A 17,262-nucleotide genomic window follows, 5' to 3' on the forward strand; every position below is an offset into this window, starting at 1 on the left:
TGCCTCGAGGCGTGGACGGATCCAGGCTGGACGGAGACAAAGCCTCTTTCCGACCGGACCTCTTCCCTCCCCCACGTAAGCAGCAGCTGTCTACGGGGACGGGAGGAGAAAGGGGGATTTTTGTTCAAATAATTTGTCTGTAAAGCGGAGAGGACACACATACGCCGAGCTATGCCACTGGCAATCTCCGGGTATTGGGATTTGAAGTGAGTTTCGTTATTATTATCATCACTATTATTTGCTTCTCCACACACTCGGTGCCCCTTTTGCAAAGCGAAAAAAGCCAGTAAGAACTTTTGAGGCAAATAGTGTGCTAGGCACCAGTGAAGTTCACGCTGGAAACCGATGGAGATCTGCTCGTTTCGTGGTTGGTGCTTTAGAAAGTGAAGCTCTGCCGTTTTGAGTGAAAACGGTGGCAGAACAGGCCGACTGTCCGCCTGCAGTGAGTGGACAAGGGAGGGAACGGCCCCCAAGTCCCCGTGGCCACCATGGCTTCCTCAACAAGCTGGCCGCTCTCGGCAGCCCGGCTAAGCAGGGCGGCAGGGGTCCCGGGCCGACCCTGAAGGTCTCGCCTGCGGTGAGACAGAGACCCCTGTGACCCGTCCCCCTGACCTCCGTCACGCGGTCCTCGGTGCCCCCAGGTGTGGAAGACAATGCCTCGGACACCCGTTGAAAACAAGACGTCAGGGGCGCCTGGGTGGCTCAGTCGGTCGAGCATCCGACTTCGGCTCAGGTCATGATCTCACAGTTCATGGGTTCGAGCCCCGCGTCGGGCTCTGTGCTGACGGCTCAGAGCCCGGAGCCTGTTTCGGATTCTGTGTCTCCCTCTCATTCTGCCCCTCCCCTGTTCGTGCTCTGTCTCTGTCTCATGGATAAGTGAACACTAAAAGAGAGAGAGAGAGAGAGAGAAGGAAAGTCTAATTAAAAAAAAGAAAAAGAAAAAGAAAACAAGATGTCACCCAAGACCATCGCGATGGGGACAGTCGGGGACCTAACTCCAGACGCACCGGCGGGCGGGGACTTACCGGTGTGGACAGTGACCAGGCAGGTGGGTCTTTAGGGTAACAGAGCCAGTGTGGGTCTTGGAGAACGCGTCCTGGGACGGTGGACACCCATCAAGGGCGCCTCCTGGACGGAACGTCAGCTCGGGTCCCCCGAGCCCCCGACGCCGGGCCGACCTCCGGCCGCCAGCGCGCTTGTGGCAAGAATCCCGCCAATCTGGTCGCTGAGCGTCCCTCCCCCCACCCGACGTCGGCCGGGCTCCCCCTCCTTCCAGACACCAGACTCGCTGCTCTCAGTGACTGTCCGCCCGGTAAGTCGGGGGGAGCTTAGCTGAGGTCTTAACAACGTGCATTCCACACTCTAGGTCTGCTCCCTCGCTTCCAGCTTGATCAGCTTCACGGGCCGTGCGACGGTGCGGCTGGCCTGCGTTCCCCGGGCCGCTGTGCCCTTCAGAGTCCCGGAGGCAGAGTGGGGCTTGGCGTGTGCACAGCCTCAGTTCCCACCGCCTTGTCCGGACACATTCTGGTGTAGGCAGGGAGGGACGGCCGGACGGCAAAGCGAGGCCGCGACTGCCACTCTGCGCGTTCAAAACCACTCTGAACATCGCAGCCAAATTTCTAACATTCTCACAAAAACGGCGATGGCAGCGACACTAGGATGTGGTCCCGTGGCCAAGTGGCCACACTTACGCTTCTCACTCATTAACTCAGATCATTCATGAATTTGTCCGATCGGCCAGAAAGTACCTATCGCAAGCCATGACCTGCCAGGCACCGAGCAGGGCCCCGGGCAGAGGGTCGGCGGGGAGGGCGGGGTCCTGCCCCGCGGGACCCCGGTGTGACGGGCCCCAGACGCTGCCGGCGGAAAGCTCGGTGCCTGTCGGGCAGGTCACACTGGCTAGGTTCTCCCGACTTCCAGTGCAAGGACAAAGCTGTCGGGGCACCTGGGGGGCTCAGTCGGTCAAGCGTCTGACTCCTGGTTTCACTCAGGTCACGATGTCACAGTTCGTGGGATGGAGCCCCACGTCAGGCTCTGTGCCAACAGCGTGGATCCTGCTTGGGACTCTCTCTCTCCCTCCGTCTCTGCCCCAGCCCTCCTTGCTCTCTCACTCTCTCCCTCTCCGTCTCTAAAAAAAGAATAGACAAAGCCTCGAACCGCCAGGAAGAGTGAAGAAGGGGTAGACGTGAATCGGGAGCTCTTCTGTCGTGACGCACACGTGGCACAGGTGGCCTCCCTCAGTCACGCTGGGAAACGTGTCAGCAAACATGCAGAGAGGTTATTCTCCGAAGGGAGGAAATGAACCAGAAGCCCTCGCCCTGAACTCCCAGCCGAAGGAAAACCTTCAAAGTCACTCCATTGCAATGAGGACCCGAGTCAGGCTACATCTCCACACGGGCCACAGACAGAAGCCCCCCCGCCCTGGCCTCTGCAGGCAGGAGGCGGGAAGGCCCAGAGGAAGGAGAGGCGGAGGCCTGGGACCCGGACCCTGGGGGGGCCGTGCCCCGCCAAGTGGAAGGAGAAGGAGCGTCCTGACGCCCGGTCGCTCAAGCCACCTCCTCGCCGCTTGCTGAATTCCCACCGGCTCCGGGGAGGAAATCTGGAAGTGCAGTGGCTGGAAAGCTGGAGGCCGCCGTAATGGCAGCGGGTCTGCTGAGACCCCGCTAGCCGCTTCCAGGAAGGGAAGAGCGTCCCCGAGTAGCAGCCACGGGTCCTCCGGAGGCCACGGCCGGCGTCCACTCAGACGGAAGCGACACGATTTTATCACCTGAGTGGCGGTCCAGGTGCACTAATGGAGGGCCACGTGAGCCCCAGTCCCTTTAGGTGGGAGACTTGCTGGCTGCTTTTGTCTGCTATTCTTAGGAGAACGTCTTTGGATCCAACTTTAAGTCTTTTCTTAAAAAAAAAAGGAGAGGAAGCAGCGTATTTTCCAGCTGACTGTTGCTTCATTTTCAAGACACGGCACAAGGCTCCCTGCAGAGGCTTCTCACCTCTGGCTGGGGTAACCCGGCTCAGGGGCAGGGAGTCACCCCCCGGACTCCCATAAAGTAAATCCTCAAGAAGGCTAGGGGACAGAGAGGCCCCGAAGGCCCTTCTGTGAGGATTCATCTTTTCTTTATAAATTTTGAGGTTTCTTAAAATGATACACACACAAACCATTTTGAACCCCGTGAGGGTGCATGAGTCAATGAAAACGTCAAGACAGACTCCCGCCCCCCCCCCGCCCCGCTCATAGCGGACAAAAACTGGAAACAAACCAAACGGCCATCGGCCACTGAATCTGTCCACAAAATGTGGCAATAGCCACCCACAGAATCAGACTGGCAATAAAAAGGAACAAACCACTGATTCACGCTCCACAGGGACGCACCTCAAAACCTTGCTAAAAAAATTAAAATGTGGTGCCGAAAACACCAGACCTATGAGAGCAGGTATTGAGTTGAGCATTTTTGTGAAATTTCTAGAAAAGGAAAGAACACACACAGACAGAAAACTACAGAAGCAGACCAGCAGCTGCCTGGTACTGGGGCGGGAGGGGGGGTCGGGGGGCTAGTACATTACTTGATGTGTTCGGACATCTAGAAACATCATTACCAGGCATCTGGCAGAGGATGAGAGCGTGTGGGAAATGCAATACTGGTCGCATAGAAAATTAGGCCGTGAAAACAATCATGCAAACATTAACTCCAGGAAAAATGCAAAGTCACACAGCAAAGGAAAAATCGCAGGGCATAACTTGACTTCGCAGGATGTGGAAGCGATGTATCCAAAACTGGTGACAAAAGTGTGTTAGGAAGAGAGAGGCACGCTGGAAAAGAAACACAGGGAAAGGCAGAAATCAGTACACAGTAGGAAGACGGTATTATCTGTAAATAGAGGCAAATACTTGAAATGGGTCACAGGAAGGGGAGGTGCTCTGAGGAACGAGAGTGGAGATGGGCAGGGGCTGCATTGTACTTTCGTACAAGCCTTTCAGTATTGTTTGATTTTGAACATTGCTCATACGAATTTTTGAAACAATAAAACCATGCTGAAAAGCAAGGGCGTTGAACAAAGCAAACCACTACAATCTACCCCCCACACACACCATTTTGAAAGTATATTTTAATGCCAAAACTGTGGGAAGAACAAAAATTAGTTCAAAGGAAGATTCACTGGAGTCTCCAGCAGCAGGAAGGGGCAGGAAGGAGCCTCCCTCAGAACGCAGCCCCGTGGACTCCGACGTGGACCTCCGGAACCGTGAGGACGTCGAGTCCCGTGGTCCTGGGCCACCCGTCTGTGGCGTTCGTCATGGCCTCAGGACACCGATGCACCCGTTCTCTCAGCCCCCAGCCTGTGACATGTTCAGGACACCCCCGTACCGCCAGGACCTCCACACGCCCCCCACCCCCCGAGGCCGCCTCCCCGACCTGGGAGTCGAACATTTGCCCGCGTCTGTGCCCGGAGGCGAAGGGTGGGGCGGGCAGGCCTCAGCTGGGGTCGGGCCCCTCCAAGGGTCCACCCGCCAGGGGCCGTAGGCTAGGGTGACCCCACCTGGAGAACTCCCGACGCCCACCCCCTTGGGAGCCCCCCCCCCCGGGCCAGGAGCAGGCCTGGCTGAGCGGCTTCCCTGCGTGGCCCCGTCTGATGCCCTTTCCCCAAACACAGGTGCCCGCTAGGCTCACGTTTCCGGGGCTCATTATTTTTCTCATGAAAAGTAATGAGTTTCAAACCAGTTCACCTTCTGGAGATGAAGATCCGGCTGGGGGAACGTTACCGCTGCCTGACCCCCAGCCCGCGGGGCACGGAGATCTTGGGAAAGGTCGCGTCTCCCTCGCTGGGAACAGGGCCCGGGGGACGCAAGCGGCATTCTGATATCTCACGAAGCTCGCACGCGGAGAAGAACGTGGGAAGGATGGAAACAGTCCTGGAAACTGTGTTCTCCTAATTGAACACACTTCGATTCCAGGGATTTTATTTGGAGACTTTCCCAGACTGTGACGGGTACCGGGCCGCCACCTGATTTCGTGGATGCGGTTTTACAAGCACGCAGCCCGCCCATCCACGCATCTCCAGGCGCTTCTCCGTGACGCAGCGCTGAGTGGTGGTGACAGAGGCCACGCGGCCCCGCAGGCCAGAGAGCTTACCTTCCGGCCCTTGGCGGGAAGAGCCTATGGACCCCGCGACAGACCAGGGGCCGCCGTGGTGCACCACAGGATGGGGGGGGCAGCCTCGAGTTACCAGCGTTGCACGGAAGTCCTGCTCGGTGGTCGTCTCTGAGGGCTGTAACTACCTGTCACTTTTATTTTTTTTTTTTCAACGTTTATTTATTTTTGGGACAGAGAGAGACAGAGCATGAACGGGGGAGGGGCAGAGAGAGAGGGAGACACAGAATCGGAAACAGGCTCCAGGCTCTGAGCCATCAGCCCAGAGCCTGACGCGGGGCTCGAACTCACGGGCCGCGAGATCGTGACCTGGCTGAAGTCAGACGCTCAACCGACTGCGCCACCCAGGCGCCCCAAGGGATGTCCTTCTTTTTTTTTTTTTTTCAACGTTTATTTATTTTGGGACAGAGAGAGACAGAGCATGAACGGGGGAGGGGCAGAGAGAGAGGGAGACACAGAATCGGAAACAGGCTCCAGGCTCCGAGCCATCAGCCCAGAGCCCGACGCGGGGCTCGAACTCACGGACCGCGAGATTGTGACCTGGCTGAAGTCGGACGCTTAACCGACTGCGCCACCCAGGCGCCCCACTACCTGTCAGTTTTAATTCCTCCTTTCGTCTCTTCTGCATTTTCCAAACTTTCTGTCAGTTTTAGTTTCTTCTTTAATCTTTTCTACATTTTCCAAACTTTCTAGAATGAATATTGTAACTGTTACCCAAAAAAAAAAAACTTTTTTTACATTTTTTTGAAGTTTACTTATTTATTTTGAGAGAGACAAAGACAGCAAGCAGAGGAGGGGCACAGAGAGAGAGAGAGAGAGAGAGAGAAACCCAAGCAGGCTCCATGTTGTCAGCACAGAGCCCCATATGGGGCTCGAACTCAAGAACCGTGAGATCATGACCTGAGCTGAAATCAAGAGTGGGACACTTAACCTACTGAGCCCCCAGGCGCCCTCAAAACACATGTTTTGGTAAAAGCTGTCATGTCGTTAACCCAACCCACTCTGAGGGCGGGAGCTCAGGCGAGGCAGTAAGGAGAGCAGGTAATGGGAGGGAGGGGGGAGGGACGATAATAAAGACGCATCTCGAGAGCCCGATCCCGGGGCCAGCAGAGGGAGGCGGGAGGCAGCCAGTGTCCCAGGCTCTTGGAAGGCTCTGTGGGGACGCTGGTGTTCCTAGAGGTCCCTCGTGGGGACGCTGGTGTTCCTAGAGGTCCCTCGTGGGGACGCTGGTGTTCCTAGAGGTCCCTCGTGGGGACGCTGGTGTTCCTAGAGGTCCCTCGTGGGGACGCTGGTGTTCCTAGAGGTCCCTCGTGGGGACGTGGTGTTCCTAGAGGTCCCTCGTGGGGACGTGGTGTTCCTAGAGGTCCCTCGTGGGGATGCTATGTTCCTAGAGGTCCCTCGTGGGGACACTGGTGTTCCTAGAGGTCTCTCTTTGGGACGCTGGTGTTCCTAGAGGTCCCTCGTGGGGACGCTGGTGTTCCTAGAGGTCCCTCGTGGGGACGCTGGTGTTCCTAGAGGTCCCTCGTGGGGACGCTGGTGTTCCTAGAGGTCCCTCGTGGGGACGCTGGTGTTCCTAGAGGTCCCTCGTGGGGACGCGGTGTTCCTAGAGGTCCTGCCAGCGCAGGGCACGGAGCCGCTCACCCTCCCCTCTCTGCACGCAGGGGGCCAAGCGGCAGGGCGGATGCTGACTTTGTCCAGGGCACATGTTGGGGGTCAAGGGCACCAGGCTTTGTGTTCACAGTGACCAGGGAGCCTGGGGTGTGCGGCCACCTCGAGGGCACAGCGGGTCTGAAGCACCAGGTCGGAGGAGGGCTGGTGAGAGTGGCAGTGTCGCGGAGGGGGTTCTGGCAGGGGCCGGCTGGGGACGAGCTGCAGGGGACACACGTGCGGACTTTGCCCCTGGCGTCCGATCGATGTCCAGTGGCTCCGCTGACACGGGTCACCGCGTCGGTCCCAGTGTGGTGTCCAGGGATCACGTTACTTCTCCGTCCTGCCAGGCTCCCCTTCCCAGGAAAAATGACACATTTTTCTCAAAGTCAACTCTAGTTCCTTTAGGACGAAATGAAAATATTTGCACTTATTTCGGGAAGACACAGGAGGGCAGAGGTGACACAGCGAGGCCGGTCATTAAGGTCTCGGGGCTCCTGGCCCCCACCGGCGATGGCCGCGCACGAAGCTGGGAACAGACCTCCCTCTCTGTGAAAGATGGCACTCCCCGCCTGGGCTGGGCTCCCTTAGACGCCCCAAGCAGCCATCACCCTGACCCCCGCAGCATCCGAATGTCCCCATCTCCCGACTTCCTCCCACGGGCCCTCGGTCACTTCAAGGCTCTGCTCCGGGACGCACCGGGCACAGGTCAGGACTCGCCCCCGTCCAGTCCCGGACCCACGGCCGTGCTCACTGAGACCCCAGGGCCCACGAGGCCTGGCCCTCACTCGCAGACTCTAGACCGAGCCCATCCCCGCTGAGCAGCCTCGCGTGTGGGGCCCCCTCGGAAGACCCGCTCCGGGAGGGAGGAGGGGGGACTGGCCGGTCAGCCAGGGTCTGCCCGCAAGCAGCAGCACCCAGACTCAGCCGGTGGGCGCCCGGGGGGCCGGGTGAGCTGGCCACGAGAGGCGGGGTCCCCGGGGCCACCGGGGAAGGTGTCGGTAGGGCAGGGAGGCCGCTCCCAATAGTCCCAGGAGGAGGTGAGTGCTGGGATTCCCGGGAGGGGCAGGGCACAGCTGAGGTGCCCACGCCGGCCTCCGGCTGCGACACCCGCTCGCCGGGCTGAGCAGAGCGGGCAGCGGGCCCCGGGGGGCCTCCTGAGGGCGAGGGTTTGGGTGTCCTGTCAGCTCCGCCCACTCAGCTGTGGACGCCCACGGGACAGAGACGGGAGATGCGAAGGGCTGACCTGCCCGGACACTGTCCCCTTCCTGTGTATCGTGTGACAAAACACCCCGAACTGAGTGCCCCCCATGGCTGTTTGGGCCCTCCTGACAGCGTGGGCGCGTCGGGGGATCCAGACCCGCCACGCCGGGGCCGACCGGCTTCCGAGAGGCCGGGGCCCGGAGGCCTGGCGTCCGGGGGTCCCGGCGGGGCCGCCGTCCAGCTTCTGCAGCTGTCCGGAAACAGAGAAGTCACGTCCACCGAGCAGTGCCCGTGAGGCCGTCCGCGCGGCCACGGTGTCCTCGCCCCGGGCTGGCGGCACAAGCCTCGGGCGGCGCGTCGGGGACAGAAGCCCTCAAGGCGGCGGGGGCCGGCCAGCTCGCCCGCCCTCCTGGTCCCCGAGGCCCCGCGGAGCCCTGCGTGCCGGCGGCTGCTGGATCGTCTCCGAGGCGGGCCGCACATCGCTCCTTCCCACACGTTTTCCTTGATTAAAAACTGATTTTCTGCTGTGCTCTCAGAATTGCTTTTCATTGCCTTTGGAGGAACAGGAGGGAGGGGGAGAAAAAGTCCGCTGTAAATAATCTTCCTCGGGAAGTCCGTCCGATTTTCTTCTTTACGGAGCAAGCGCATACTTAATGAGAACCCTCTATGCTGCGCGTACATCATCTTTATGTTCCGGGGTGACCGTGGAGAAGCCTCAGCTTTAAAACATCCCTGGAGCGCAGCGGGGAACGAGCGCGGCGTCTGCGGCACCCAGGTCCCCACGCGGGCGCGGCGCCCGGAGACGTCTCCCCGCGTCCCGCGCCCTGGGCGGCTCCGCCTGCATCCGAACTACACAGGGCAGCATTTAATATTCCGGTGCATAATTTAAACACTTGGGACTGAGGAGACGCGCTCCTAAAGTCACGGGCCTCCTGTTTGCCGTAAATCCCTTTCCCTGGAGGAAACTAACAGTTTCATAACGCGTCTCCAGGCTCCACTCAAATGGGTCTCCTGAAACACGAGATCATAACAAAGAAAACAACCGAGACAGGGAAAGAGCTCCTCTCTGGAGCTGGGAGACCCCGAGCACGCGCGGCCGGCCCGCGTTGTCCGCGATCGCCCGGCCAAGCCAAGGGGAGCCCCCTCCCCAGGGCGCCGCTCCAGGTGTGGGAGAAACGCCCCCCAGGCCCCCCGAAGGCACAGATTCTCCGCGGTGGTGGGGGCCAGAGGCGGCGGCAGGCGCTCCGCTCCGAGGCAGCACGGCTGGAGTCAGGGGGACCCCGGGGTGGACCCTGCCCACGGCTTCCACGCACGCTGGGCCCGTGGCACCCGCTTTGACCACACGGCGTGCCCTTCCTGTGCACAGGGGACAGCACATCCGGACGCTGCCCTGGGCCCACTGCCCACGACGTGCAAACCCACGGTGCAGCCAGGAACACAGGCCCCCCCAGGGCAGTGAGAGCCGGGACCAGAACCCCCCGGGGCCACGCTGAACCCCCCGGCTCCTGCTTCGCGAGCCCCCACGCGCACCCGGCCCGCCCTGTCCCCACGCCAGGAGGCGGAGGAGCCAGCGGAACGGGGTCGGACGGCCCAGGAGCCCGTGGACCCTGGCCCAGGGGAGGTACGCCTGCAAGCGCCCACCGAATGACTCAAGTAGCTTCGGACAAAGCCACGCTCGGAGCCACCCACGGTGGTGTGCCCGTGTCCGTCCTCGGCGGAGGACAAGCCAGGGGGGCCGCGTCGGCCAGGGGGGGTCCAGGACGGCTTTGCTCCCAGGAAGCGGTGGGGCCAGCTGTCGGCTGGGCCATGGGGGACACGGGGACACCCACACGGTGGCCAGGGCCCCCCAGCCGGGGAGGGAGGCCCCACGTGCGGGCATGTTTCCAGCCCTTGCCGACGTCCCCACGCCGGCCACGGCTCCTTCAGGGAGAGCCAGCCTCCACTTCTCACAGGAGGAGGTGAGAGCGCCGCGGGGTGCGCGCGGCCCCCTTCGTGCTGTGCAGTGTGAGGTGCGTGTGATGCCCAAATCTGCGAAGCTCACGGCCGCGTCCGGGTTCTGTGGTGCCCCGACCACGGCACCCGGGCCGCTATTTAGACATTTGTTTGAGTTCGAGCGCATACACGCGTAAATATACACGCGCGCGCGCGGGCACAGGAGAGGGGGGAGAGAAGACCGAAACACCCAGTGGGGGCGGGACTGACGGGGAGGAGGTGAGGGGCACCTCCTGGGTCGGGGCGCGCTGGGTTTGCCTGTCTGCGCGCGAAGCTGGACGTGTCACCTGCTGGCCCTTCTGTTCACGTCGGCAGGATCTACAGGGACGCCCCCTGTTTGCCTCCTGATATTGGCAATTTGTGCTTCCTGACGTCTTCTTGATGGGTCTCTGGGACGTGCCAATTTTTATTAACTCCCCAAAGAACCGACTTTAGGCCTTGTTTTTTTCTATGGGCTATCTGGCTTATAGTGTATTGATTTTTTTCCTCCTACTTTTGTTATTTGCTTCCTTTTTCTTCACGTTCATTTCCCCTCCCTCTTTCTAAACTCTCAAGCAGGAAACATCATTGATTTCCAACTTTTTAGAATACATCTATCGAAGGCCGCAGACTCCCGAAGAAGACGGCTTCAGCTGCTTCCGGCAGGTTCCGACACGTTCTGTTCTCACACACAGGAAACTGCTCTCGTGGGACCTCGTGAATGTCGGTTCGCTTCACCAGACACGCACTGACTTCCCAGCTGTGCTGCCTGGCCGTGTGTGTTAGCGGCCCCGCCGGCCGTCACCCTGGCACCTGACGCACAGTCTGCCCTGAGCGGATACCGCGTCACCCCACACGCCACGCGGCCCTCCCTTCCGGATCCGCGTGCGTTCATCTCACATCTGTCTACGTGTGTCATAAAACTCGTAACACGTTTGCAAATTATTTTTGTCCTACTCGACAGATTCCTAGGGAAACTGGGAGAATGCTGTAACGTTCTGTTCCCTCCCAGGTTTGCTTAGCTTTGGCTCATCAAGGGAATGTCTCCACTTAATCCTCATGGATGTGTGATGTTCTCGGTGACTGCGGAATATTCCAGCATTAAAACCTTTGATTTTTGTCCTAACTTCCACTGTTTCTGATGGTCCCTATTTACAGTAAAAACTCCACAAATGGCAGCGTTCATTTACTTAATTTCACCAATTCATTTATTCAGGAAGGATGTGTTCCAGTCCTCCTCCATTCTGGACGGTGTGGGAGGCGCCAGCTCACTACATGCAGAAAGCAGACCGAATCTCCACGCCGCAGTGGCCACGTGGCCCACGCGCAAGAGAGGAGTTTGCAGGGGACGGTGGTCCACGCGCAAGAGAGGAGTTTCCAGGGGACGGTGGTCCACGCGCAAGAGAGGAGTTTGCAGGGGACGGTGGCCCACGCGCAAGAGAGGAGTTTGCAGGGGACGGTGGCCCACGCGCAAGAGAGGAGTTTGCAGGGGACGGTGGCCCACGCGCAAGAGAGGAGTTTGCAGGGGACGGTGGCCCACGCGCAAGAGAGGAGTTTGCAGGGGACGGTGGCCCACGCGCAAGAGAGGAGTTTGCAGGGGACGGTGGCCCACGCGCAAGAGAGGAGTTTGCAGGGGACGGTGGCCCACGCGCAAGAGAGGAGTTTCCAGGGGACGGTGGTCCACGCGCAAGAGAGGAGTTTCCAGGGGACGGTGGTCCACGCGCAAGAGAGGAGTTTGCAGGGGACGGTGGCCCACGCGCAAGAGAGGAGTTTGCAGGGGACGGTGGCCCACGCGCAAGAGAGGAGTTTGCAGGGGACGGTGGCCCACGCGCAAGAGAGGAGTTTGCAGGGGACGGTGGCCCACGCGCAAGAGAGGAGTTTGCAGGGGACGGTGGCCCACGCGCAAGAGAGGAGTTTGCAGGGGACGGTGGCCCACGCGCAAGAGAGGAGTTTGCAGGGGACGGTGGCCCACGCGCAAGAGAGGAGTTTGCAGGGGACGGTGGCCCACGCGCAAGAGAGGAGTTTGCAGGGGACGGTGGCCCACGCGCAAGAGAGGAGTTTGCAGGGGACGGTGGCCCACGCGCAAGAGAGGAGTTTGCAGGGGACGGTGGCCCACGCGCAAGAGAGGAGTTTGCAGGGGACGGTGGCCCACGCGCAAGAGAGGAGTTTGCAGGGGACGGTGGCCCACGCGCAAGAGAGGAGTTTGCAGGGGACGGTGGCCCACGCGCAAGAGAGGAGTTTCCAGGGGACGGTGGTCCACGCGCAAGAGAGGAGTTTCCAGGGGACGGTGGTCCACGCGCAAGAGAGGAGTTTCCAGGGGACGGTGGCCCACGCGCAAGAGAGGAGTTTGCAGGGGACGGTGGCCCACGCGCAAGAGAGGAGTTTCCAGGGAACGGTGGTCCACGCGCAAGAGAGGAGTTTGCAGGGGACGGTGGTCCACGCGCAAGGGAGGAGTTTGCAGGGGATGGTGGCACTGGGGGAGCCCCTGCCGAGACGGCTCTTGTCTCCTCATGTAATATCCTAAACGTGCTTAGTCTGCACCACGGGACACAGCGGCACATAGCTCAGGTGCCAAAGTGTGCCGGAGCCAAAGTGTGGGATTTCCACCGTCCAGGGGCTCCCCCTGGTCATTAGAATCCCTGCCTCTACCATCGGTGGCCCTCCAAGAGTTGCTTCTGTGCCCGGATGAGACGTCTTACCTGAGTCTTCACCCAGAAACGGTGGGTGCGCGTGGCTCTTTGGGGGAAGCAGGCGTGGGGCCTGGGAAAAGCCCAGGACGAGAACGGAAGGCAATCTGAGGCCATCCCTGAGCCTGTCACCCGTGTGATGGGCTCTCGTGCATGAGCTCCCACCGTCCACCGGGCAGGGGGCACGGGGAGTTACACCCGCCGCCACCCGGGGTTCAAGAGGGCCTGGGCAGAGCAGGAGGGACCCGCGTTCCAGGGGTCACTTCCAGATACACAGGGCAGGGGCTGGCGGGCCACGCCCTGCGCGGCCACTCGTCCAGACTGTGTCCGGCTCGAGGGTGGCCAGGAGCCCACGGGCCGGGCACAGAGGTGTCCACACAAACGTCTACAGCACTGAGCGTTCGGCAGGGACTGCCGTCATGGGTGCCGCAGTCTGGAACGCAGCTCGTGAAGTGGTTTCTGTTAAACCACGTGACTAACTTCACGGACTGATTTCTAGCCTTGCTTTTAGGCTCAGTTCTCATTCTGCAGAAGAGAAATGCGTACGGGCAGACAGGGCTCGGGCACCTGCAAAGGCCGCGGAGGGCTTGGGTTCTGCCCAACCTGCCTCCTGCTGGTCCCTGCCCACCAGGAGAGCACGCTGGCGGGAACACGCCGCTCGCCAGGTGCTGAGTCCCCCCACCCGACCCCCCTCCAGCCCCGCGGCCTCTTAGCCGGGGATTCTGACCGAGCCCTCTGGCATCTTCTCCGGTAACGGCAACGCCCGTGGTCCGTCGGCGCCCGGCTCACCCCTCGCCCGGGGGCCCCCAAGGTGCACAGGGTTCGTCTGCGCTGTCGGGCCTCCCTCCTGCCGCACGCTGCCGTGGGGACTGACGGTGACCGGCCTCCCCCCGCCCTTGGACAAAACCACGGCTGCCCCGCGGACTCTCCCCGCGCGTTCCAGCAGCCTACACAGCCGGCTCGCGGAAGACAGCCAACTAACTTGAGAAACGAGATTGAGCCTGAGAGCTGATCCTTTAAGGTAAGAAGAGTTGTTTTAACCCATTCTTGACAGACTTGGCTTGGTGGCGATAATGAAACCCGCCCAAGGACCGGGCGACTCTCCTCCGCGAGAGGCCGGAAGGCCTAACGGGTGAACGGGGCGCACTGAGCCACCCAAGTCGGGCGCTGAGCAAGCAGGCTCGGGAGCGTGGCCGCAGGGGATGGGAGCGGGGACTCCTGGGGCCACACAACACAACTCCGAGTGGACTCATCACACCCACCACGGGACGGCCACCTCCCTGCCGGCCCCGGGCCCCAGCCCCGCGTGGGCACTGGCACCTCTCATTCCAGGCGTCATTTCCAGGTATGGCCACGTCCTGTGGAAGGAGAGGCCCTTTCTTGCCATTTCTTTCCGTCACAAAGAAATCTTTCCAGAACCCCAGGCCGACTTCCCTGCGTGTCTCAGCGGCTGGCTGTGTGTGCCAGGTAGGCGCCCTTCCCCCGGGTGCACGTCCCGTCCTGAGCGCAAGCCGGGCCTGGCCACTCACGGCGACGAACCGAACATAGTAAGCGACCTGGTTTGTCGCCTCTCAGGTCAGGCCGCACACGGCTTGTTCCACAACAGGAGCCGAGGCCGTGAGTCCCCACCTGCTGGCGGGACCGACTCCCGGCCTCAGCCGCAGAAGCCCCCTCGGGAGCAGGTGTCTCCCCGGGGCCTCCTTCAGATGACCCCGCAGCCCCGGCTGCCGGCTCGCGGCCTCGCAGGAGACCCTGACGCCCAGGCCCCCCGTGAGCTTTGTCCGGATCCACGACCCACGGAAAGTCTGAGCTGAGTCTCAGGGCGATTTGTTCGGACAGTTGATAACCGATGCGGCCCTTGAGCAGCCACGCGACAGGGAGAGGTGGTACCGGGGTCGGTCCCCACACGGGGACGCCGGGACAGGCAGACGGGGGCGGATTTCGTCACCGCTCCTTGGAGACAGTCTTGCCGAGAGCCTGCTTCTGTCCTGGGCCAGGGCTGGCTGGGGGGCGAGCGTCACGCGCCCCCCGGGCCTGTGCTCTGGGCCTAGGGGTCGGACGGTGGTCCCGGCTTCTCGGCGGGCGGGACCCTAGCGTGTTTCTCGCCCGGGGCCCCGTGCCGCTGTGATTGGGATCTTTTCCACAAATGATTCTGGCTATTGGCTGGACCGTCCTGAATTCTCAGAAGGGGGGCAACGGATTAAACCATGGGAAAGTGGTCGAGTGAGTTCAATTCTTTTTTTTTTATGTCAACATGCTGGCAGGCACTACTGAAGAATATTTTTCCAGTGAGGTGCTTATGAAAAACAGTTCTGAGTACCATAAAATCAATTGAGTGTAGAAGAGAAAGCCCTCGTTCCAGGAAACTTCGCCACAAAATCAGAGACACAAGGAAGAAGCAAAAGGAGGCAGGGCCAGGCCCACAAAGGGCGCTCTCGGCCCCGACCTTCAGGTCGCTTTATCCCAGCCAGGGCGCGCGGGTGCGTGGGGGGGTTTCAACCCGAGCCAAGCGGGTTCCTCTCATTCCCGTGGCTGTTTCCTGCGGGGTCTGAAAGGAGAGATAAGGGCCCGGGTGCCGTGCGCGGGGCCTTCCGGAAAAGACGGCTCTTCGTCCGCCACCCCGACGGCTCCTGTGCCCCGCCTCCTCCCACTGCGACAGGCCGGCCTCGCGGGGTCGCCCGCTGGAAACGTGCTGGTCCTGGCAGACGCCCCGGGGAAGCCCAGCCCCGAGAGGACAGAGGCGGGAGCACCGAGAACTCTCGGGAGGAAGGGTCGGCCGCGGCCGCCAGCTGGGCCTGCCCTGACCGCGGACCCCGCAGCCCCTCCCGACAGGCGCCCGGTCAGGGGGCTCGGTGCTCTGACAGCACGGGGTGTGCATCCGTGTGTCTCCAAATCCCCCTTCTCACGCCACTTCGGGGGACGGGAGCCCGCGGCCCGGCTGTCCACCTGCTCCCGCTTCCTCCCCACAGCACCGCAGCTGACAAAACGGGCGACGCGCATCGCGACGCCCTGCGTGTGTCCTTCAGGTGACGTCCGGGGGTGCCATGCACGGTCCTGGGGAAGGGGTCCTGAGAACAGAACGTCATCCCGTGACACAAAGCAACATTTCTTGTTATGCAGCAAAACGTTATTTCAGAATAAGTGTGACAAGCAAACGCACGGCCGCGGTTAGGTCCTCCGTCGGGCGGTGGCCTCGCACGGGGATGTCTGGCGGCCGCTGTGGACCCCGCGTCCCGGCAGAGACCGGACGGCACGGGGACGGACGGCGCCCCGTAAATAAACCGCTCACTTCCCATCTTGTGCGTCTTAAACGTGGGGTGACACGGCGCCCTGGCCGCGGCCTGTAAGTACCACTGACCCCGGAAGCAGCCGGGACCCGCAGGAGACCAGGGCAAGGACAGGAGACGGGTGCACGGGCCCAGAACGTGTCGCTGTGCCAGAAAAGCAGGGCCGTCGGAGGGACTGGGAGGCTCCCAGGGGCCAAAGGGGAACGCTTTAAGCCCCAGTAGCTGCAATGGATCAAAACACAGGGAGCATGTTCCAACCCAAGGGGTGGTCCTGATGCTCAGAAGGCACAGCTCTCACGTCTCTCCTTGGGAGGATCCTGGGCCATCAGATCACGTTCACTCCATCTCTGCCATGTCTCCGAGGGGCCATGAGTGTGCTGCCCCAGCTCACAGGTGAGGGAAGACGACAGGGCCCCAACAGCGCCGTTTCCCGAGCCCAGAACAACCACTGGCAGCCCCAACACGGCCTCGCAGAGATGCCCGCCACCCACGCAGCCCAGGACACACAGCCCGACCTGAGCAGCCTCTGCACCGGCCGCCAGTGGCCGTGACGTGCGGGGACAGAGGAGCGCGGTCACCGGTGCTGCGAAGGCAGGGTCGGCAGAAACGGGAACATGGGAAACTCTTAGGGCAAAAGCCCAGTTCCTTCTTCAGCAACAAAAAGTCAGACGAAGGAGGAGGGACAGAAAGGACCAGAAAGACCTCACGAGATGTCACTCACATGTCATCTGAGCCCCGGGCGTGAAGTTCGCCACATGCTGAGGTTAAAACAAACTGGGTGAACACACAAAAATAAACTCAAAATGGATGAAAGACCTCAATGTAAGACAGGAAGCCATCAAAATCCTCGAGGAGAAAGCAGGCAAAAACCTCTTTGATCTTGGCCGCAGCAACTTCTTACTCAACACGTCTCCGGAGGCAAGGGAAACAAAAGCAAAAATGAATTATTGGGACCTCATCAAAATAAAATCTTCTGCACAACAAAGGAAACAATCCGCAAAAGTAAAAGGCAACCGACAGAATGGGAGAAGATATTTGCAGGTGACATATCAGATAAAGGGTCAGCATCCAAAATCTATAGAGAATTATCAAACTCAACACCCGAAAAACAAATAATCCGGTGAAGAAATGGGCAAAAGACATGAATAGACACTTCTCCAAAGAAGACACCCAGATGGCCAACAGACACATGACAAGATGTTCAACGTCACTCATCATCAGGCAAATACAAATCAAAACTACACTGAGACACCACCTCACACCTGTCAGAATGGCTCACGTTAACAACTCAGGCAACAACAGATGTTGGCGAGGATGCGGAGA

This window comes from Lynx rufus, unplaced genomic scaffold (genome assembly GCF_022079265.1).
Source record: "Lynx rufus isolate CCGP_SWC_20201006 ecotype Redwood Valley unplaced genomic scaffold, mLynRuf1.p SCAF_1, whole genome shotgun sequence".
In the NCBI taxonomy this organism is placed as follows: Eukaryota; Metazoa; Chordata; class Mammalia; order Carnivora; family Felidae; genus Lynx; species Lynx rufus.